The following is a 24786-nucleotide window of genomic DNA, read 5'->3' as shown; positions in this document are numbered from 1 at the left end:
ACAATACATTTGTGTCTCAACTTTCCCAAATTCCCTCCAATATTTGTCATTTTACTTTTTTATCATATTATGTAATATGAAAGATATGAGGTGATAGCTTGGGAATTATTTTAATTTATGTTTCTCTAATCAAGTTATTTAGATCATGTTTAATAGTACAATAGATAGCTTTGATTACTTCATCTGAAAATACTTTATTTATGTATTTATGTATGCCAATTTGGCAGCATGGCCATACAGCTGGTAGGCCTCAGCCTTGAGCTTCATCCACTCAGCCTCGGCCTTCGAGGGCTGCTTGATGGTGGCCACCAGCTTCTTGATGGTCCGGAGGATCTCTTGCTCCTCCACATCGATCTGCTTCTTTCTCTGCAGGACTTTGATCTCCAACTCCTCCTGCTGGATCTTCTGATGCTCCTTGGCAGCCTGGAGCTCATGAGCCAAATGGGCCTCCGCGGTCTGGATGCTGACATCCTTGTTGTAAGCTGACTTCTTCAGCTCGAAGGAGCACTTGGAATTGGCGATGTCTTCAGGAACTTCACATCCAGCATCTCCCTCTTGTACTCTGCTTCCCTGATGCCCGGGTCTCACTCTGCCTGGGCCACTCCCATGTCATTGTCCCTCTGGACCTGGGCTGTCTGTGACTTACCCAGGGACCTCGGGTAATTCACTTTATCATACACATCCTTGATAGTGAAGCTAAGGATCTCAATGCCCATACACCCCACATCGGGGGCAGCCACTTCTCTCACCAGCTTGGCAAATTGGTTCCTATCCTGGTAGATCTGCTACAAAGTCAGGGTCCCTAAGATGGAATGCAGATGTCCCTCTAGGGTCTGCAGGAACACATTATTGATGTCATGCACATTTTTCCCCAGGAACTGCTCACAGGCACAACAAACAGCTCATTCTCAGTCATGATTTTCATCTGGGCAACACCCATCACAGTTAAAGCTACCCCCTCAGCGGTCTCTACATCCTCTCAATGGAGCTGCAACGTTATTATCTCTATTGAAATCCTCTGTGTGTCTGAGACTAACCACCAGGCCCAGGCCCAGCCTCCAAACACATACTTCTTAGGGTCTGGACTGAAGCAACCCCCGGACACCACCAGCACCTGATTGGGTCCCACTGTGTAGCCTAAAATTTCTTTACTCTTTCTCTAAAAAGCTGAGCCTATATCCTAGAATCTTATCAGGTAAGTGGATTTTTTATAAAGACTTTTTCAGCCAGCGATGACAGGGTGTAGTCTAATTAGACTTTTTTTTTTTAAATCATTTTCTTTGCAACTTTTATACATTAAAAATAATTCCTGATTTTAAACTATTCCATTACAAAAGATTTCAAAAGCAGGAGTATTTTTTGTAAACCAGCTTTTACAATGTTCATCTACAGCTATGAATGCCTACCAGAGAATTTACATTCCCATGCCAAATTCAAACTCTGAGTAGTTTACATTATAAAGATATCCAGAAGTCAGAGAGTGCCCTTTACCCACCTTCAGAACCTAGCTACAGTTCAGGAAGGCAATGAGGTTTAGAAAAAGCTTTATCACTGCTCATGTATAGTTTATACTGAATTGCTTGAGTTCTTGGGGAGGCAGGAAGGAGAGAGGAAGAGAATTTGGAACACAGATCTTAAAAAAAAAAAAAATTGATGTCAAAATGTATACATGTAATTTACCACTACAGGTATAGTGGGGCTAATTAGGAGGCCTGTTTACCTTAATTCTCCTCTTTCAAGCGTGAGAGAGGAGAATTAAGGTAAACAGACCTCCTGATTTGTTACAATAGAAAATCATTAATTTCTTTTCTCCTACATTCAATTTTTCCCCAATTTTTAAGTATACCCCCTGGGAGCTGGGGGCGCGGGGTTTACACAGAACGCTCTCTCCTTGTCCCTTCATGGTGCATTGGGCTAGACCTCACCAAAAGATTGCATTTGCATCCAAGTGTGTGCTGCCAGAGGTGGCCTCAGACCTTGGAGGCCCACCCAATGTGACATAGGAGAAAAGCACAGTGTTCACCCAAATGAGCAGCCTCGTTTATACCTGTGTGATGACTTTTCCCCGGTTTTGATACCAGAAGTGTTTGGGGGGACTTGTGACCTGGATCAGGGAGCTAGCTCATCCAAAGAATTGGAGGCTCATCATGAATCTTGTAAAATAAAAAGAGATTTATTAGGAGAGAGGGATATATGAACATACCTCTCAGTGGCCATTTCAGGATTTCACCCCTCCTGAAGAAAGTCTTAGTAGGCTTAAATATTAGTCTAAATCTAATATTATGACACAAAATTTAAATAAAAGTAGATTTTCAAGTCTGTAAGTAAATGCTTGGAGACATGACTTAGGAATTCTTTTGAAATATATTGAAGGAGGGTTAGCTAGGTGGCACAGTGGATAGAGCACCAGCCCTGGATTCAGGAGGACCTGAGTTCAAAATTGGCCTCAGATACTTAACTCTTAATAGCTGTGCGACCCTGGGCAAGTCACTTAACCCCAATTGCCAAACAAAAAAAAAGAAAGAAAGAAAAAAGAAAACAAAAGAAAGAAAGAAAGAAATTGAAGGAATCTTCTTTACTTGGGGATCCCATATGAGCCAACAGTGTGACCTGGCCAGCAAAAAGAAGCCAATGAAAATCTAGACTACATTGACAGAAGCCTAGTATGCTAAGTAAGCAAAGTAATAGTCCCTCTGTACTTGACCCTATGCACAAAGGGTCTGGGATATTGAATTCAATTATAGGGAATATATGTTGAATAAGAAAGACATAGACAATTTGGAACACATCTAAAAGAATGAACAAGATGAAAATGTTGGAAATGTCAAGTAAATAATAGCTTAATGAAGTGGGTATATGAGGGATTTAGACTGAAGAAAAGGCACTGAAAGACTCAGTTACCTTCAAATATTTGAAGACTTGTAAGAGGAAGTAAAATTACTCTGTGAAACTACTAGAGTCAATAGGTAGAAGTGATGGAGAGAGATTTCTGTTCAACCTACATAATTCAAATGCTAGAAATGAAATGTATTGCCTCAACAGAGTTAATTGCCTACCCACCAAGGTGTTTAAACAGAAGTCAAAGATCTTGCCAGGAATTCTAAGAAGGGAATTCATGTATCAGGTAGATTTTATACCAGATGACCTTTCAGGTCTCTTCTAAGTCTATGATTCTAAAAATGATAAGGGTGTGTTTAGTTATTTTCCTTTCCTTTACTCTCTAACAACTGTTTGCAGTATGATAATGTCCTAATAGTTGTTTATGTGCCATTCATAAAGATATGTATCTCTTTCTTTCTGCCCTCCTTTTCTTACCATCCCTCACCCCCTTTCTTTTTTATGGCATATTGAAGTGGAATTTAAAGCCATAAATCCCATACGAAGTTTTTTCTCATACTTGCAATAATTAATGGGAATACTATGTCTCAAAATACTGGCAAAATGAAGTAAAGCCATATGGTGTGCACTGTGAGACTAAACATAAAGTAACAATAGTCTTCATTCAGAGTTTCGATCACCTTATATTGTAAAGGTTTGTTTGGAAAATTAAATAAAAATTGGAAATGTTAAAATACTACAGATTTAGGCTGAGGAAGAAAGTGCACTAGGAATTCAAAGAATCTAAAAGGTTTGATCACTGAAATAAAATTGGTTTGATTAGGGCAATTGGGCTTTATAAAGTGAGGTGATTTTAACAATATAAGGGACACTTTCTAAAATTCAGATTTTTAATAATGGTTCTGGTGCTCTTCTGGGTAGGTAATTTAGGAGTGTCATCAATAGAAGCACTCTAGTAGAAGCAGAGGTCCATCTTTCAGATGCTGTAAAAGGAATTCTTGGCTGGTTGGGAGGTTGAACTAGTTGAATATTTAGATAGCAAAGTCTAAGAATCAATGACATCTTTCAGCCCCTGGAGCTTACAGTGACTTTTAATATGAATTACATTTGTAATATACTCATATAAATATAGTAAAATCTGACTATTCTATGGGGCACTTTATCCTTGCTTAATAGCTAATGACTGACTGATTTACCATTGATGAAACATTTACCTTCTGTAATTGGTTATAAAGAATTATCCACATCGGTGGTGTCAAACTCAAATAGAAATGATGGCCATTAAAATGAATACAAGGATCTCTGTGGGGCACATTGACTTAGTTTTAAAATATGTTATCTGTGTTTTATCACACATTTGAAAGATAGATAGATAGATATTCCTCATATATTAGCTGTGCGACCCTGGGCAAATCACTTAATCCTCATTGCTCGACCATATATGTGTGTGTGTGTGTGTGTGTGTGTATGTATGTATATATGTGTATATGTGTGTGTATGTGTATATACACACACACACACACACACACACACACACACATATATATATTCCAAGTATACTTTAATTTTATCATGGTCACACTCAGGAGAAGCCATTTGTTTACTGCCTCTGGTCTCCATGTTCCAGTTGGGGTTATGTCCATTTCTCTGTGATCAATTGTTTGCATTTATTTAAATAGATGACTAAGGTTCAAACTTTATTGTGAACTTCTTGGGTTTTTTTAATATATTTTTTCTATTATCCTGCTTTACTGGTAAGCTTCTTGAGAGCAGGTCTGTCTGTCTTTGCATCACTTAAGTTCAGTCCGCAATAAGGAAAGATATCAAAACTAAATGACCCAAACAGAGATAAGATCCTTTACCTCCACCTCATTAATGCCTTCTCTGACTAACTGATCTGACCACAGAAATTCCTTTCACCTAAAAGACAGGGTCCCTAACTATTTCCAGGCATCCTTTAGCTGCAATATCTATTTCCCAGAATCACCCCTCCTCCCAGAAAACCTCTTTTTGGAAGCCACAGTCAAGCTTAATGCATTTCTATTTAGGGATCTAACGTCTGGTGAAAAATAATATCTTTATCATTTATTTAATATGTAGATGTTGCTTTATCCATTCTTATGCCCTGTAGCTTTGCAAACTACAGTAGATACTGCCCATTAATCAATTTATCTACCACTGAAGGGTAGTCATCTAGTCTAGGATAGATTTGGGGGCCCTATTTAGAGAGCCATATGGCCAGACTCTACAACTTAGGTTGAAGGTCAGTCATGGCACTATAGTCAGCAGCCACTGCAGGTATCAGTGAAGTAGGGAAATCAACAGGGAATGATTTTTCTTCTCCTAGCTTCAAAAATAAATTATTAATGTAGAAACAGGAGTGGTGAATAGAACCCATATTCTATTGAGAAGCTGGAGCCCAATGTCCAGAGGTTAATGTAACTGTTGTGCACACAGTAGACATTTACAAAATGCTTGACTTGATTTCAGGCTTATATATTTCAGTCTCTTTTCATTGACATCACAGTTGAATTGTAAAGTTTTAAGGAGATTTTGCTGTCACTTCAACTATTAATGACCTAAAATGAACCCATTATCTTTCACAAATCAGTTCTCCCTCCAAACTTCTCCTTCTCTGTCATGAAAATTAAAGACTCACAGAATTTAGAGATAGAAGAGATCTCTGAAATCATCTATCCCAACCCTCTCATTTTACAGATCAGGGAATTAAGTGATTTTTTAAAAGGACCTTAAGGATAAAAGTGTGATTTCACGTAAAAGAAATTCCTGCTTTGTGCTGCCAGTTAAAATCCTAAAAATCCTTTAGGGTTTCATCTATGTTCTGCCTCTTCTATGAAGCTTTCTTTTACTACCCAAAACCAAGATGTACATTGTGTGAGTTAAATAAATGGAATAGCCCCTCTCTCTTTCTCTTCCCCTGTTCCCTTCCCCCTCCCCTCCCCCAGTCCTGCTCCCTTCCCATTTCCCCTCCCCTCTTCCCTCTCCCTTCTTGCTCCCCTCTCCATTTCTCTTTCCCAGTTCCCTTCTCCCTCTCCTCTCCCCTTCCCCTTCCTATCCCTTCCCCTCCTGTCTTCCCTCCCTTTCACCTCCCCCTTCCCTTCCCCCATGCCTTTCCTCTCCCTTCTCACCTCCTCCTTTTCTTTTCCCCCTCCTTAAAAAAATTTAAAAAATAAATACATGGAATAATGGATAGAGTTTTATGCTTGGAATCAAGAAGATATGAATTCAAATTTTCCATCAGACACTTATAAGTTGTATGATCCTGGGCAGTTCATTCAATCTCAGTATTCATAAGCTTTCTCAACTGCAAAGAAGGGATAAAAACATTATCTGCTTTCTAGAATTGTGAGGATACAATGACATTTGTAATGATATTTCTAAATTTAGATCTGGAAAGGACTTTAAAGAGCAAGGAGTCCATAGAAAAACAGCAAACAAATATTGATTAGAGTTAAAAATCATAACCCTAGGGGCAGCTAGGTGGTGCAGTGGATAAAGCAATGGCCTTGGATTCAGGAGGACCTGAGTTCATATCTGGTCTCAGACATTTGACACTTACTAGCTCTTTGACATTGGGCAAGTCACTTAACCCTCATTACCCCACCAAAAACAACAACCAAAAAAAAATAAATCATAACCCTATACAAGAAATGTACTCCCTCTTCATTTCTTCTAATTAAAGCCTTTATCTTTCAATAATGTTTAAGTTAGTTGCCATTTTCTGTACTGATTCTACCAGTTGCTAGTGCTCTCTTGTTCAAGGTACTCTTTTTATTTGTATGTGTTGTAATATCCCTATGAGGATGAAAGCTCCTTGAGAAATGGAACCAGTGTCTTTTTCTTTTAGTATTCTCAGCAGCTAACACAGGTTGTTGCATAGAATAGTGCCATAATAAGCAATATTTCTTTTTATTAATCACCAAACATGTGAGCATCTACTACGAGTCAGACACTGAGATATGTTCCAGGGACACAAAGGAAATACAAAGTCAGTCTCTGCCCTCTAGGAGCCTCTCCTCATGAAATAATCAATTTATCCAATTACAGATTTATTATACAAGGTACAAATTAAATATAAAGGAAGTAACCTTAAAGTAAAAGATCTTAACCTTTTTGTTGTTGTTGTCATCAACACCTCTGGCAGTTTAGTGAAGCCAATGATGTGTTTTCAGAGTGATTTTTTCAAATACATAGGATAACAAAGAATGTGAATTATATTGAAACAGTTATCTATCATCCATCTATCCATCCATCTATCCATCTATCTTTCTATCTATCACATTATATGTTTGTATGTGTGCTTACACACCTATTCAGGGATCTCTGGTTAAGATCCATGGTATGGAGAAAGGCAGCAGGGTAGTCCATAGGAGGCTGAGCAAAAAAGAAAGGCATCCTGATGACCCTTGTAGAAATCCAGAGATTAAGGAAGGTAGATTTGAGAAGGGAATGCATTCCAGGGTTGAGGCAGAGTCAGACAGAAAGACAAGATTGGGAGTTTCTGTGTGTTGAACAGTAAATAGTACAATATTACTGTATTGTAGAGATAAAAGAGGGGACTATAGTATAAGAAGCATGGAGAGATATAGAGGAGACAGGTTGTAAGAACTTTAAATACCAAACTAGTCTATATTTGATGCTAGTCATAAAATGGTTTACTGAGTAGGGTGATGATATGGTTAGACCTATGATTAGGAAAATCATTTTGACAGTTGTACATAGGATAAATTGCAGTACAGTGAGACTTGACACAGAGAGATCAATTAGGAAATTATTGCAATATTCCAAGCTACAGGGTGGTGGTTTCATGATTGGAAATTATAAGATTCACATAAAAAGATGTTGTAGAGATACAGATGACAAGAAATTGCACCTGATTGGATATGTGAACTGAGAGCAAGAATGGTATCATGTTGATTTTAATAGATTAGAGTGAAAACATAGATAAGTCACTTAACAAGTCTCAGTGCCCCAAGTACCCCTTCAAGACTATAAATTAAAGACAAACTGCAGATACAGTGCCTAATTAACCTATTTCTTTTTTTTTATTCTTGAATAGAATTTTATTTTCCAAAATATATATAAAAACAAATTTTAACATCAATTAAAAAAAAATTGTGTTCCACCTTCTCTTCCTCCTCCGTTCCCAGCCCCACCCACTAGAATTCAAGCATTTCAAAATAAATTATACATGAGTAGTTATGGAAAACATTCCCACATTAGCTAGGTTGTGAGAGAAAACAGTCAAAAAACCCCCCAAAACTTCAGATTGAGGAATTGTCAAAGAGGAAAACACATTTTTTTAAAAATGTGTTTCCAGGGGCAGCTAGGTGGCACAGTGGACAGAGTACCAGCCCCGGAACCAGGAGCACCCGAGTTCAAATCCGGCCCCAGACACCCAACACCCACCAGCTGTGTGACCCTGGGCAAGCCACTCAAACCCCAATTGCCTCACCAAAAAAAAGAAAGAAAGAAAGAAAGAAAGAAACAAACAAACAAAGAAAGAAAGAAAGAAGAAAGAAAGAAAGAAAGAAAGAAAGAAAGAAAGAAAGAAAAGAAAAAAAAATGTGTTTCCATTTATTTTCAGATACTATCACTTCTTTCTCTGTAGATGGGTTGCTATTTTCATAAGTCCTTCAGGGTTATATTGGATCCTTGCCTTGCTGAAAATAACCACATGCTTCCCAGCAGATCATCTTACACTGTTGCTATTATTTTATATACAGTACATTTCATTCTGCTTCAGTTCATGTAGGTCCTTCCAGGTTTTTCTGATAGTATCCAGTTCATCATAACCTGTATATAGTACCTTGAGCTTGACAGAGAATTTGCTTCACATTAGCCCAGCAAAGTAGGTACCATACGTTTTGCCATTATATTCAATCATCATAACTATTTCCCTCCCTCCTATTCCCTTCCCATGATATTTACTCTATTTTCTATCTTCTTTTAAACTATTCCTCCTCAAAAGTGTTTTACTTCTGACTGTCCCCTCCCCTACTCTGCACTCCCTTTTTTTTCACCCTTCCTTCCTTATCCTCTTACCCTCATACTTTCCTGTATGGTTAAATAGATTACTCCTCCCAACTGGGTGTGAATGTTATTCCCTCCATGCACCAACTCTGATGAGTTTAAGGTCTTTCAGCCAATTCGGTGTTCCAAATTTTCTTCCTCCCTCTCTCCTCAACCCTCCATATGAAATCAAGCAATTCAATATGTCATACTTGTGCAGTTATGCAGAACATCTTTACCTTCCTCAAAAGTATTTTGCTTTTTACTGCTCTCTCCCCCAGTCTGCCCTTCCCTCCTCCTCTACCTACCCCACCTTATCTCCCTTCCTTCCCTCAGTGTAAAAGTATATTACTATACCCACTTGAGTATGTATATTAATCCTTCTTTGAGTCAATGCTGATGACATTAAGGTTCACTCACTCCCCAATTCCTTCCCCCTCTTCCCCTCCCCTCCATAAGCTTTTTTCTTGTTTCCTTCATGTGAACAACCTCTCCCCAGACCATCTCTCCCCTTCCCCCTCCCCCAGGCTATTTCTCCTACACCTGCACCCTATTTTAAATATGTCATTTTGGGTTAGTCAGGTGGCACAGTGGAAAATGTACCAGTCCTGGACCCAGGAGGCCCAAAACCCAAATACAGCCCCAGACATAAGATACCCCAAAGAACAAAACATAAATGCTTTACAGATATCATCCCTTCGTATTCAGTTCAGACCTGTGTACTCTGTTAATTCTTTACTGAGATAGTTCTTATGAGTTCAAAGTGTTATCTTCCCATGTAGGAATTTAAACAGTTTGATCTTTTAATATCCCTCATGAAGTTTTTTTCCTGTTTATCATTTTATGCTTCTCCAGGGTCTTGTATTTGAAAGTCAAATTTTCTATTCAGTTCAGGTCTTTTCATAACAAATGCCTGAAAGTCTTCTTTCTCATTGAAATTCCATGTTTGCCTCTGAAAGATGATGCTTAGTTTTGCGGGGTATGTGATTTTTGGCTGTAGTCCCAGTTCCTTTGCCCTCTGGAATATCATATTCCATGCCCTTCGGTCCTTTAATGTAGAAGCTGCTAGATCTTGCTTTATCCTTATTGGAGCTCTACAGTATTTGAATTCCTTTTTTCTAGCTGCTTGCATTATTTTCTCCTTGACCTGGGAGTTCTGGAATTTGGCTATAATATTCCTGGAGGTTTTCCTTTTGGGATGTCTTTCAGGAGGTGATCGGTGGATTCTTTCAATTTCTATTTTAGCTTCTGCTTCTAGAATATCAGGGCAATTTTCCCTCACAATCTCTTGGAGGATGGCGTCTAAGCTCTTGTTTTGGTCATGGTTTTCAGGTAGTCCAATGATTTTCAAATTATTTCTCTTAGATTTATTTTCCAGGTCAGCTGTTTTTCCAAGGAGATATTTCACATTGCCCTCTATTTTTTCATTCAATTGGATTTGCTTTACTGTGTCTTGGTTTCTCATAAAGTCACTAGCTTCCATTTGTTCAATCCTAATTCTTAGGCAATTATTTTCAGCAGATAGTTTTTTAATCTCCTTTTCCATTTGGCTCTTCAAACTGTTGATTTTTTTCTCATGACTCTCCTGCATTGCTCTCATTTCTCTTTCCGTTCCTTCCTCTCTTCCTCTACATCTTCATTCTATCTCTCTTACTTTCTCTTCAAAGTCCCTTTTGAGAGCTTCCATGGCCTGAGACCAGTTCATATTTTTCTTGGAAGCTTTGGATATTGGAGCTTTGACCCTGTTAGTATCTTCTTCTTCTGAGGATGTATTGTTGTCTACCTTTTCCCCAAAGAAGTTTTCAATGGTCTTCTGCTTTCTCTGCCTACTCATCCTGGCTTACTATTTCTTGGATTTTTACTCTTTCTTAAAGTGTAGCACTGCTTCCAGGACACACTGTTCATGCTACAACATTGCCCAGGGGGTGATTAGGCTTCTTCTCAGCCTGCCTGGTTTGTGAGTAATCCCAGCTGCTTTCTCTTTGACCGGGAAACAGAAGTCTGATTGAACTCTGATTCTCTATGGTCAGAAGCTTGGCGTGCTTTTGCCCCTCCTACTGGGCCACAACCACTTGATTCAGCCCACTGGTTCAGACCCAGGGTGCTTTGACCCAACTCCAGTAGATACTGCCTCCACTTCACCCCAGCCTACCCCCGAACCCCTTCACCAGTCCCTGATCAGAGCTTCAGAAGCTGCTGGTGCTGAAGACATGAACTGGAAGCAGTGTCCCTGGCTGGGACTGCGCGCTGAGCTATTCAGCCCGATCAGTAGGTGATCAGAATTGCCCTCTTTTGCAGAGGAATAGTCTCACTCTGTTCTTAGGTGCATTAGGCTCTTCTGGGCATGAATGGACAGGTTTATCTGGAGCTTGTGGGAGTCACAGCCTCTCCTCTGCCATCTTGACTCTGCCCCCTAACCTATTTCTTTTGAGGGCACCATCCATCTCTCTATTCATTAAGGATGGCTGACTTTTCCCTCTCCATCATCAACCATATCTCATGTCTTTTGAATTCTTCCTCCAGAACATCTCTCACCCCTTTCACTTGGACTACTTGCAATGATCTCTAATTGTTTTCCCTCCTCACAAGACTCCTGTTTCCTTAAAGAACAAATCAAAACACCTCTGTTTGGAATTTATAGCATTTCACTATTTCATTCCAATCTGCTTTAGGCACTCTATATTCATGCTGTATAAAATAGACAAACTGAACAATTTTCTCCTTGCCATATATGGCTTTCATGTCCAATCTCACCAAAAAAAAAAAAAAAAGGAATGGTAGTGTGAAAAAGAGGGAAACACTGGAAGAGGAAGAATGGGGAAATTTGTGTCACATGAAAGAGATAGCCAAGGAAGACTCTATACAATAGATGAGAAAATGTCAATAAGCAGATAATACATGAACTTCACTCTCATTTGATCTGGTCCTAGGTGGGAAGTGTGTGCACACATATACATATACACATACATATATATTCATGTACATAAGCATATATGTACATATTCACATGTACATATACATATGCACACATAGAAATTAATATTTAGAAAGAAATAAGAAAGAATAAAGGGGTTGAGAAAGAGGGAGTGTAGGCAGGGAGGGGGATAGTGATCAGAATCAACTGAGAAGCTACAGGGTAAAATTTTTTGAAACTAAGGTTTTTTGAGAATTTGAGAAACTACAGGGTAAAAAAAAGAGATGAATAAAAAGAAGCAAATAGGAGGGAAGAAAATACACAGTAATCATAACTGTGAAGGTTAATTGAATGAACTCATCCATATCAAAGAAGAAGATAGGAAAATGGATTAGAAATCAGAATCATACAATTAGTTGTTCACAAGAGTTGCTTGAAACAGAGAGACATGGTGTTAAAATAAGGAGTTCAAACAGAAACTATTTTGCTTTGGTTAAATTGAGAAAGGCAGGGGAAGCAATCATGATCCTTGAAAAAGCAAAGGAAAATCTGACCTAACTTAAAAAGATAGCTATGGAAACTACATTTTGCTAAAAATACCATAAGCAATGAATTAACATAAATAAAGACCATATATGAAGCAAATTGCAGAGCATCCAAATTCTTGAAGGAAATGTTAAATGAGTTACAAGAGGATAAATACAATAAAACTATTTTAGAAGAGGACATCATTTTACCTATTTTAGATCTGGATGAATCAAACCATAAAATAAATAAGAAAAAAAAAGTTAAGAAGAATAGAATTTAGAAAAGTTTCTTTATTGGTAGACCTCTAGCTATTACTGAATAGAAACAGAAAATATGTTACTATTGCTTAGATGTGCCTAGAAACTTCACAAAAATTTACTATGTGTTATTGCAAAAAATCTTATAAACAAATCCTGAAAAGCAGAAATATAGAATATACCTTTTCAGACCATAATTCAATAATAATTACATTTAATAAATAGCCTTGGATTTATAGAATTAAAATTAATTGAAAGCCAAATAATCTAATACTTAAGAATGAGTGCCTCAGAGAACAAATCATGCAGTTAATATTTAATTAAGTGTAATAACAACAATGAAAGAACATAATTAAATTTATGGGAGGCACCTAATGCTGTCCTTAAAGGACAAGTTATATCTCTATACATTTACATTAATAAATGAGAGAAATAGCAAATCAATGGATTGAAAACACAATGAAAAAAATTCATAAAAAGAAAATATAAAAAGAATTCCCAATTTCCCAAGAAATAAAAATATATTCCCAATTAAATAAGAATTGAATTCTTTTTGAGATATTTTATTTTTTCCGTTACATGTAAAGATAGTTCTCAACTTTTGTTTATACATGCTTTACAATTTCAGATTTTTCTCCCTCCCTCCCTCCCCTCCCTCCCCCCCTCCCCTAGACAGCAGGTAATCTGATATAGGTTATATCTATATATATCTATACATATACATATAGATATATATATACACACACATATATATACACATAATAACATTAATCCTATTTCTGCATTAATCCTGTTACAAGAGAAAGAATCAGAGCAGTGATGCAAAACCTCAAAATAGAAAAAAAAAACAACAGCACCCAAAACAAAAGAAATAATATGGTTCAATCAGCATCTATACTCCACAGTTCTTTCTTTCTTTTTTTTTCTTGGATTTGGAGATCCTCTTCTATCATGAGTTCCCTGGAACTCTTCTGTACCATTGCATTGGTGAGAAGAATATAGTCCATCACAGTAGGTCAACACTCAATGTTGATGATACTGTGTACAATGTTCTTCTGGTTCTGCTCATCTCACTCATCATCAGCTCACGTAGGTCCCTCCAGGTTTCTCTGAACTCTTCCTGCTCATTATTTCTTACAGCACAATAGTATTACATTGTATTCATATACCACAACTTGTCCAGCCATTCCCCAATTGATGGGCACCCCCTCAACTTCCAATTCCTTGCTACCACGTAAAGAGCAGCTATAAATATTTTTGTACATGTTGGTCCCTTTCCCCCTTCCATGATTTCTTTGGGCAAAAGACCTAAAAGTGGGATTGCTGGGTCAAAGGGTATGCACAGCTTTATCGCCCTTTGGGCATAATTCCAAATTGCTCTCCAGAATGGTTGGATCAGCTCACAGTTCCACCAACAATGCATTAGTGTTCCAATTTTCCCACAGCCTCTCCAACATTTATTATCTTCCTTTTTTGTCATTTTGTCATTTTAGCCAATCTGATAGGTGTCAGGTGGTACCTCAGAGTTGTTTTAATTTGCATCTCTCTAATCATTAGAGATTTAGAGCATTTTTTCATATGGGAATAGATAGCTTTGTTTTCTTCATCAGAAAACTGCCTGTTCATATCCTTTGCCCATTTCTCAATTGGGGAATGACTTGGATTCTTATAAATTTGATTTAATTCCCTATATATTTTAGAGATGAGGCCTTTATCAGAAGCACTGGCCTCAAAAATTGTTTCCCTGCCTCCCTTCTAATTTTGGATGCATTGCTTCTGTTTGTACAAAAAATTTTTAATTTAATATAATCAAAATCATCCACTTTGCATTTTATAATATACTCTATCTCATGTTTGGTCAAAAACTGTTCTCCTTTCCAAAGATCTGATAGGTACACTATTCCTTTCTCTCCTAATTTACCTATGGTATCACCTCTTATGTCTAAATCATGTATCCATTTTGACCTTATTTTAGTATAAGGTGTAAGATGTTGGTCTAAGCCTAATTTCTGCCATACTATCTTCCAGTTTTCCCAGCAGTTTTTGTCAAATACTGAGTTCCTATCCCAGAAGCTGGAGTCTTTGGGTTTATCAAACACTACATTACTAGTGTCATTTACTACTGCATTTCCTGAGCCTAGCCTATTCCATTGATCTACCACTCTATTTTTTAGCCAGTACCAGATAGTTTTGATGACTGCCGCTTTATAGTAAAGCTCCAGGTTTGGTACCGCTAACCCACCTTCCTGTGAATTTTTTTTCATTATTTCCCTGGATATTCTTGATTTTTTGTTTTTCCAGATGAATTTTGTTATTATTTTTTCTAGCTGTATAAAATAATTTTTAGGTAGCCTGATTGGTATGGCACTGAATAAGTAAATTAATTTAGGCAGTATTGTCATTTTTACTATATTAGCTCTGCCTATCCATGAGCAATTGATATCTTTCCAATTATTTAGATCTGATTTGATTTGTGTGAAGAGTGTTTGGTAGTTGTGTTCATAGAGTTCCTGGGTTTGTCTTGGCAAGTAGACTCCCAAGTATTTTATATTACCTACCGTTACTTTAAATGGAATTTCTCTTTCTATCTCTTGCTGCTGGACTTTGTTGGTCATGTATAGAAATGCTGATGATTTATGTGGATTTATTTTATATCCTGCTACTTTGCTAAAGTTGTTAATTGTTTCAAGTAATTTTTGACTTGATTCTCGAGGATTCCTTAAGTATACCATCATATCATCTGCAAAGAGTGATAGTTTTGTTTCCTCCTTGCCTATTCTAATTCCTTTAATTCCTTTCTCTTCTCTGATTGCTAAAGCTAACATTTCTAGAACAATATTAAATAATAGGGGTGATAATGGACATCCCTGTTTCACCCCTGATCTTATTGGGAAGGCCTCTAATTTATCTCCATTGCATATAATACTTGCTGATGGCTTTAGGTAGATACTGTTTATTATTCTAAGGAAAGCTCCCCCTATTCCTAAACTCTCTAGTGTTTTTATTAGGAATGGGTGCTGTACTTTGTCAAAAGCTTTCTCTGCATCTATTGAGATAATCATATGATTTTGGTTGGTTTTCTTATTGATGTGGTTGATTATGTTAATAGTTTTCCTAATGTTGAACCAGCCCTGCATTCCTGGTATAAATCCCACCTGGTCATAGTGTATTATCCTGGTGATCACTTGCTGTAATCTCCTTGCTAATATCTTATTTAAGATTTTAGCATCAATATTCATTAGGGAGATTGGTCTATAATTTTCTTTCTCTGTTTTTGCTTTGCCTGGTTTTGGTATCACCACCATATTTGTGTCATAAAACGAATTTGGTAGAACTCCTTCTTCAAAGAATTGAATTCTTAATGAAAGAATATATTAATAACATTGAAAGTTTAAATATTAAACTAATAAATAAAATTACAAGATGAATTTCTGAATAAAAATAACAGTAAAATAGATAAGCCATTGGCTAGTTTAATTGCCAAAAAAAGTAAAAAAGAAAAGCAAATTACCAGTATAAAAAAGAAAAGGTGGAAAGAAAAAATAGTGAACATGAAATTATAGCAATTATTAGGAGCTCTTTAGCCCAACTATGTGCCAATGAACCTGATAAAATGAAATGTAAAAATATTTACCAAAAAAGAACAAACCCTCCTACTCAGATTAGCAGAATATTAAATAGTTCTATAATAAAAATAAATTGAACAAGACATAAATAAGCTCTTTAAGGGGGGAAAAATACTTAGGACCAAACGAATTTACAAGCGAATTCTCCCAAATATTTAAATACTATATAGATTGTTTGAAAAAATAAGTAAAAGAGTCCTATCAAATTCCTTCTATGACAGAAAATGTTTTGATACCAAAACTAAGGGAAAAAAAAAACAGGAAGAGAACTAAAGACCAATTTCCCTAAGGAATATCAATTATAAAAACCCTAAATAAAATACTAACAAGGAGATTAAAGTAATTTATAACAAAGGTCATAAACTGTGTTCAGGCTAAATTTATACTAGCAATTGAGATCTGTCTGATTAAATAATAGGAAAATTATAATTGACTGTATAAAAATCATATCATTCTATCAATAAATGCAGAAAAAGCTTTTGACAAAATACAGCACCTATTTCTTAAAAACAAAAACAAAATCATAAGAAAGCTTAGTAATAAATGTAGCTTTTCTTAAAATGATAATATTTCTCCAAAACCAAGAGTAAGCATTATCTCTTATGAGGATAAATCAGAAGCCTTTCCAACTAGAGCAGGGTTGAAACAAAAATGTTCATTATTACCATTATTATGTTGTATTAGAAATATTAGCTGAATAAGAAAAGAAAAATAAATTGATGTAATGAAAAAAGGTATTAAAGGGGAAAATTATCACATTTTTGAAGATGATATGATGGTTTGCCTCCAGAACCCAAGAGAAACAATTAAAAACCTAGTCAAAATAATTAATACCTTGGGCGCAGCTATGTGGTACAGTGGATAAAACACAGGCCCTAGATTCAGGAGGACCAGAGTTCAAATCAAGTCTCAGACTCTTAGTTCACACTAACTGTGTGAACCTGGGTAAGTCACTTAACCCTCATTGCCCTGCCCCAAACAAAACAAAACAAAACAAAAAAAACCAAAAATAAAATTTTTGTGGGCAGCTAGGTGGCACAGTGGATAAAGTACTAGCCCTGGATTCAGGAGGACCTGAGTTCAAATCCAGATTCAGACACTTGACACTTACTACCTGTGTGATCCTGGGCAGATCATTTAACCCCAATTGCTCCCCCCAAAAAAACAAAAACAATAAAAATAATTAATACATTTAAAAAAAAGTTGAAGAATATAAAACTACAAACCATCAACATTTCTATATATTACTAACAAAACAGAGCCGAGAGAAAAAGTGAAATTCAGTTTCACCTAACTACATAGAATATATAAATATTTTGGAGTATATGAACTATATGAACACAATTACAAAATATTCCATGCAAATAAAGAGAAATCTAAGTAAAATATGTTAATTACTCATGGGTAGGCCAAGTCAATGTAATAAAATTGATACAACCTAAATTGTTTACATATTTAGTTTTACAACAATCAAACTAACAAATAATTACTTTATACAGCTAGAAAAATAATAACAATATTTTTCTGGAGAAAAAAAATCAAGAAAAAATAAGGGAATCATTAAAAAAAAGAGTGGGAATATTGGGGACCTAGCAGTACTAGATCTCAAATTGCATTACAAAGCAGTTATTATCGAAGCAATTTCATACTGAATAAGAAATAGTGTGGTTGATCAGTTGAATAGAATAAGTTCACAACATACAGAAGCTAATTAACACAGTGACCTAGTGCTTTATAAACCCAAAGATCCTGTCTTTTGGGCCAATATGTCACAATTTGACAAAAACTTCTTGAAAAACTGGAAAGTAATCTGGCAAAAATTAGTCATAGACTAACATCTTGCACCATAAACTAAGTTAAGCTCAGAAAGGGCATGTGATCTAACCATAAATGATGATTTAAAAAAAAATGGAGCATGAAAAAAATTACCTGTAAGATCTATGGATAGGGGAAAAAATTCATGACCAAAAAAGAGACAGAGATCTTCAGATGATGTAAAATGGATAATGTGGAATATATTTTTTTAATTGAACAAACTTGATAGTATTTTATTATTCTTAAATGATGTTTTTTCTTGCTTCATCTACCTTTAACTTCTCTTACTTCAAGCCAAACTTAGTTTACTATAGTACATTAATAATTGATTAAGACATCATTATGAATTATAACATGATCTGAAAAACAATCATTTTATAAGATTCAAGTATACAGTAGAAAAATCTAATATTTAAATGTCACTTTAAGGTTTGAAAAACATTTTACAAGATGAGTATATTATATTCTTAGAGTTACAGGGACAGAGGTGTTTTAATTTTCCATATATTAAGATAAAGGAACTAAGGATAAGAAAAGTTAAAAGAGTCACGCAACGTGACACACCTAATAAGAATTCTGAAAATTTAAGCCAAAGTATTATTGATTCCAAGCCTAGCAATTGATAAAAGATTCCTTGAATAAATTGTGTTCTCCAATAAAGACCTATAGAAACTTATTTAATTAAAAAATAATTATAATTAACATATTACTTTATAAGTAAATGCATGTTTTTGAAGTGTAAGAAGTTATAAATATGGTCGATTATATTAATTAATATAAATTCCCAACCTAACCTCCAGACATTTTACATTACATATTATAGTATATAATGTGTCCATCTATTTATTTATTTGTTGGTTAACTTATTTATTAATGTTATTGATTTGTTAATAATCTAGAGATAAACTTTGATACAGCTATTGACTTAAATAATAATGAATTCCACATTAGATGCAGAGTAATTAGCGAAGCTTTATTCTAATTTCATTTCTGAAAAGAAAGAAATTCAAAAATGTCTCCTTGATCCCAGCCAACTTAACATGAACACAATAAAAGCTTTTCAAATCTGAGCAGCGTTTAGTCTGTTTCTAGAGACAGGCCCAGAACGTTATTAAGACTATGATCCTTTCTCTCCTTTGGGTCCATTCCTCCAGTTCCACTGTGATGGAAATAGGATTCCAGTTGAGAAGAAAATAAAAGTGCTAAGTCCTACTATGGGTCTAGCATATTAGTACCACAATGACTGAGCTCTCTGATTTACCAAGATAGAGACAAATGAGCTGGGATAGTTTCATTTAATGGTTTGTAATTAAGATATACATATTTTGCTTTGGGTACCATTCAAGTGTAAAATGTAGTGGATTAGCTGGTGAAAATGCATGTAGAAATCCATTACTTTGGTTCAGGAGGGAAATATATTATACTGAGGAAGACAAATTCTTTAATCCAAAGTCTCTAAGATCCATGAAAAACCTTTCAAATGGTTGTCAACACACTAATACATGCACTGAAGTTGCACTGAGGTACCATGGAGACCAGTTTGGAGGGAAAAGGGATATCATCCTATCCACATGTTGGATAGGAAAAATTAAGCTGGTGTAATTGGTTTTAGTACCTGCTATTAAACATACATGGGATTTCTTAGATTTCCAAGAGGGAGTCAATTTTAAGTTTTCAGTGAGGTCAGTTGTAACACTCTAGACAAATTTGTGAATCACTGCTTTCAATCATCAGTGACATTATCTGAAAGTGATGTTTTCATTGCCTCACCATCTTTAATCAAAATTAGCTTTTGGAATTGATTCTATTGACAAAAGACAATATCTTCACATTCTTTCCCCCTTGGCACCCTCCAATGACCTCTTCATTTGGGTAAATGAACCCCTTCAACCATAAAATTACCAGAACAACCAAAACCCCTTGAACATCGTGCCTTAAGGCCTTGGAATGCATCATCCTTGTAATTGTGTTACCTTCAATTTGTTCTCTTGAGACCTTTTGTTGAATCTGTATGGTTGTACCTCCCATAACTCTTCCAGTGTGGGAACCAATAACTATTTGGGGTGAGAGGAATTTCTCAGGATGTTCAGCATCTACTGTTCTATCCATGATGAGTTGCCTGCCTTGTAGGGAATGGAATTCATATGTCTTTGAGTTGTTTACACTTGACTCATCAAAATACTGTTGTATAATAGCTCTCTGATGGTAAAGAAGACATTTGAGTCCCTATTTAAAAATTTGCTAATAATCTTTTAAATTGTAGCTGGAAGACTGATTTTTAATATATCCAATTAAACCTAACAGGTTTAATTTGAACTGGGAATGTATCAATGCCATTTAATCCCTTAAGCCCATTCACTGATTTAAGTGGTATATATCCCCAGATGTAGCCTCTCTCTGATTAGACAATTGTGTTCTATAAGATGTAGGGAGTTGAGATATATGATATTATTTTCTGTGATATTTGGAACACTTCGGTGTATATTTGAGCTAGGACTACTTTGTCAAAGTAAATTGAAATTTAAAGCAACAAGCCAAGAAGTACAGGCCAAAATGTCCAGCTATTAAAGAAAAGAAACCTTTATGGCTCAATGATTAAGCTTGGATGTTAGCTATGAGAATTTTCTTGATAATTGATTAATGCACTAATTTACTTCATCTTTGTAAGCATAGTTTAGTTTGCTACAAAAATACATTAGGACAGATTGTTCATTACTTTAATATTCTTCTTCATGCTCTTCATTTTCCTTTCCATGCCTGAACTCCAGTTGCACTTACTTGTCTCTATGACATTTCCATTACTGCAAAAGAATATTTATTTCAGTTTCAAGGCAAATGCAAGATAAATTATAGAGAGATAGATAGGTTTATGCATATAAAGCATGTGGAATATAAGATATACATGTACACATACATTATGAATGTATATATTTATACATATATATGTATATTATCCATTTTCCTATATTTAATCAGTCCTATATAGTAGGAGTATAACTCATTTAACTCCTACAAGTTTGGTGGAATTTTAGAGTTATAAGACAACCCCTTTATATACACTATAATACTTTTTCATAAGTATGAATAAAAATAAAGAGAAACATACATACACACAAAAATACAGTCACAAATGGAAATACAAGTACTGATGGAATAAATACAATGTAATTAAACACAAGATAATAAGAAATAGAGGGGATTAATAGCCTGTGTTTGGATGAGAATTAACAAAGCATTTGTGTAGAAGGTAGAACTTGAATTATTTTTTTATTTTCAGTCAATTATGTAGAAGTTTTATTTTCCCAAATTACATGTAAAAACAAATTTTGACATCAATTAAAAAAAAAAAACTTTGTGTTCCAAATTATCTTCCTCCCTTCCTCCCCATACCCCAGAACTCAAACAATTGAATATAAGTTATATGTGAGTGGTCATGCACAACATTTCCACATTAGCAAGATTGTGAAAGAAAACAGACAAAAAGAAAACTTAAGATAAAGGAATTTTTAAAAAAAGATAAAGGAACTAACAAAAAATTATGCTTCAATCTACATTCAGATACCATTAGTTCTTTCTCTGTAGATGGATTGAATTTTTAATAAGTCCTTCAAAGTTGTCTTGGATCATTGCTTTACTGATAATAACCAAGTCATTCACAGCAGATCATCTTACAATATGGTTGTTTTTTGTATATAGTACATTTCACTCTGCATAAGCTCATGTAGGTGTTTTCAGGTTTTTCTGATAGCATCCTGCTCATCATTTTTTATAGGAAACCACATTTAAATAGTACTTCAAAGAGAAATTTCCTTACAATAAACCCAAGAGCTTGATTATTGCAACATCAGTAATAGATAACATTTATATGGTACCTTATACCTGACAAAATTTTTTCTTCACAATAGCCAAGCAAAGTAAGTATCATATATTTAATTTTCCTCAGCAATCAATCCTCACCTTCATCCAATCATCATCAATCCATCCATCCCAAAATTAATCAATCTTCGGGCTGATCATTGTCAGCATCATCATGTTCAGCTTACATTGTTCTTGCCTCTGCTTCAAATTTTTTTCACAAGTACTATTGATAATTGTGTTTCCCTGTATCCTAGTCCCTCCACATGATATTTACGCTATTTTCTATCTTCTTTCACCCTGTCCCTCCTCAAAAGTGTTTTGCTTCTGACTTCCCCTTCCCCCAATCTACTCTCCCTACTTTCACCCCTCCACCTTTATCACTTCCCTTCCTACTTTCCTGTAGGTTTAGAGAGATTACCCAATTAAGTGTGTATGTTATTCCCTCTTTGAACCAATTCTAATGAGAGTAAGGCTCACTCACTTGCCCGCACTTCCCCCATCTTCCCCTCCACTCCATAAGCTTTTTCTTGCTCCTTTTATGTGAGATAGTTTACCACATTCCACTCTCCCTTTCCCTTTCTCCCAGTGCATTCCTCTCTCACCCCTTAATTTTATTTTATTAAGATATCATTCCTTATATATTCAACTTACACCTGTGTCCTCTGTCTAAATATACACCATCTACCTGCCATAATAACAAGAAAGTTCTTTTGATTTAGATAGTATCATCTTCTCACATAGGAATGTGAACAGTTTAACATTACAATATCCCTTACGATTACTTTTTCCTGTTAACCTTTTCAGGCTTCTCTAGGGTCTTGTATTGGAAAGTCAAATTTTCTATTCAGCTCAGGTCTTTTTATCACAAATGCTTGGAAATCCTCTTTCATTTATTTCTGATTTTTCCCCCAGAAAGATTTTACTCAGTTTTGCTGGGTAGGTGATTCTTGGTTGTAATCCCTATTCTTTTGCCCTAGTGAATATCATATTCCATGCCCTCTGATCCTTTAATGTAGAAGCTGCTAGATTTTGGATTATTCTGATTGTCTGAACCATACTTGAATTGTTCCTTTCTGGCTGCTTGAAATATTTTCTCCTTGACCTGGGAGTTCTGGAACTTGGCTATAATATTCCTGGACATTTTAATTTTGGTATCTTTTTCAGGAGGTGATCAGTGGATGCTTTCAATTTCTATTTTACCTTCTGCTTCTAGAATATCAAGGAAATTTTTACTGACAATTTATTGGAAGATGATGTCTAACCTCTTTCCTTGATTATGACTTTCAGGTAGTCCAATAATTTTCAAATGATCTCTCCTGAATCTATTTTCCAGGTCAGCTGTTTTTCCAAGGAGATATTTCACATTGCCCTCTATTTTTAAAAATTCTTTTGATTTTGCTGTATGATGTCTTGATTTTTCATAAAGTCATTAGCTTCCATTTTTTCAATCCTAATTCTTAAGGAGTTATTTTTCTTCAGAGAGATTTTCCTTTTGACTTTTCAAGCTGTTGACTTTTTTTCATGACTTCCCTGCATCACTCTCATTTATATTTCCATTTTTTCCCTCTACCTCTCTTTCTTTATCTTCAAAGTATTTTGAGTGCTTCTATGGCTTCTACGGGCTCAATGAACAGGTGCCCCACTATAGGCAGGTACTAGACATGATTCTCAATTTGGAACCTCACAAAGAATTGGAGAACAACCCCAACCAGAGTGACCTGATCAAGCAGATAGTGAAGATGCTTTATGGACTGATTCATGCCTGCTACATCCTCATAAGCTGTGGCATCACCCAGATGTTGGAAAAATACCAGCAGGGAGACTTTGGCTGTTGTCCCCTTGTATATTGTGAAAACCAGCCAACGTTGCCCTTTGGACTGTCAGACATATCAGGTGAGGCCATGGTGAAGCTGTACTGCCCCAGGTGTATGGATGTTTATACCCCCAAGTCATCCAAGCACCACCACACAGATGGTGCTTACTTTGGCACTGGCTTTCCCCACACGCTCTTCATGGTGCATCCTGAGTAAAGCCCCAAAAGCCCTGCCAACCAATTTGTGCCCAGGCTGTATGGCTTCAAGATCGATCCTATAGCCTATTAACTGCAGCTTCAGGCAGCCATCAACTTCAAGAGCCCTATCAAAAACATCTGCTGACTTGTCTCCTCCCCTCCGCCACAACAACATAGGCTTTGATGCCATCTACCTCCCCTGTGCCCCAAGTACACATACACACACATTTTCAGAAACACTAATGTTTTTTAGTTTAAATTAAGAAGAAGTTATTATTGTGGTAGTGTGGTGGGAGTATGAAATAACGTGGAGGAAAATGCAAAAAAAAAAAAAAAAAACCTGAGCATAAATATTCAGAGGAAAAGATGGACATTCAATAAAAAAGTGACTTTCAAACTTTCTTGATGAAAATATCAGAGCTGAACAAAAATTTTAATCATCAAATAGAAGACTCAAGAGAAGCATAAAAAGGTAAATATGAAAGAAAAAAACACATGCTATTCAGTAAGGTGAACCTTTTTGCGTCCTTATGGCCCAAGATGATACTTGTAACTCTTGAGAACTTTATATCTATTAAGGAAATTAAAAGGTATAGACATAGATGAAGAGTGTGGATGTAAGTTGACCTTGATGTGATTATATAAAAATAAAGGGTTAACAAATTGTGCTAGGAGAAAAGAAAAGGGAGAGTCAGAATATGGCAAAGTACATGGCATGAAGAGGCACAAAACACTTATTACAGTAACGGGAAAGAATGAAGGGGAAAGCATTGGTTGGACCTTACTCTATCACACTTGTCTCAAAGACTAAATAACGTACAAAGTCATTTGGGTATAGAGATTTATCTCACCTTTAAAAAATTAGGAGATAAATGGGGAAGGAAAAGGAGAATTAGGAGAGGAAGG

General features: G+C 35.8%; 2 pseudogenes; one reads left to right on the top strand and one right to left on the bottom strand.

Moving 5' to 3' along the window:
- Window positions 1–198: 198 nt before the first annotated feature.
- LOC122748750 lies at window positions 199–20120 on the bottom strand (annotated as a pseudogene).
- A 1021-nt stretch (window positions 20121–21141) lies between these two features.
- Window positions 21142–24025, top strand: LOC122748744 (annotated as a pseudogene).
- The last annotated feature ends 761 nt before the right edge of the window (window positions 24026–24786 follow it).

The sequence above is a fragment of the Dromiciops gliroides genome, chromosome 1 (assembly GCF_019393635.1).
Source record: "Dromiciops gliroides isolate mDroGli1 chromosome 1, mDroGli1.pri, whole genome shotgun sequence".
In the NCBI taxonomy this organism is placed as follows: domain Eukaryota; kingdom Metazoa; phylum Chordata; class Mammalia; order Microbiotheria; family Microbiotheriidae; genus Dromiciops; species Dromiciops gliroides.
This window is presented reverse-complemented; position numbering and strand designations above follow the sequence as displayed.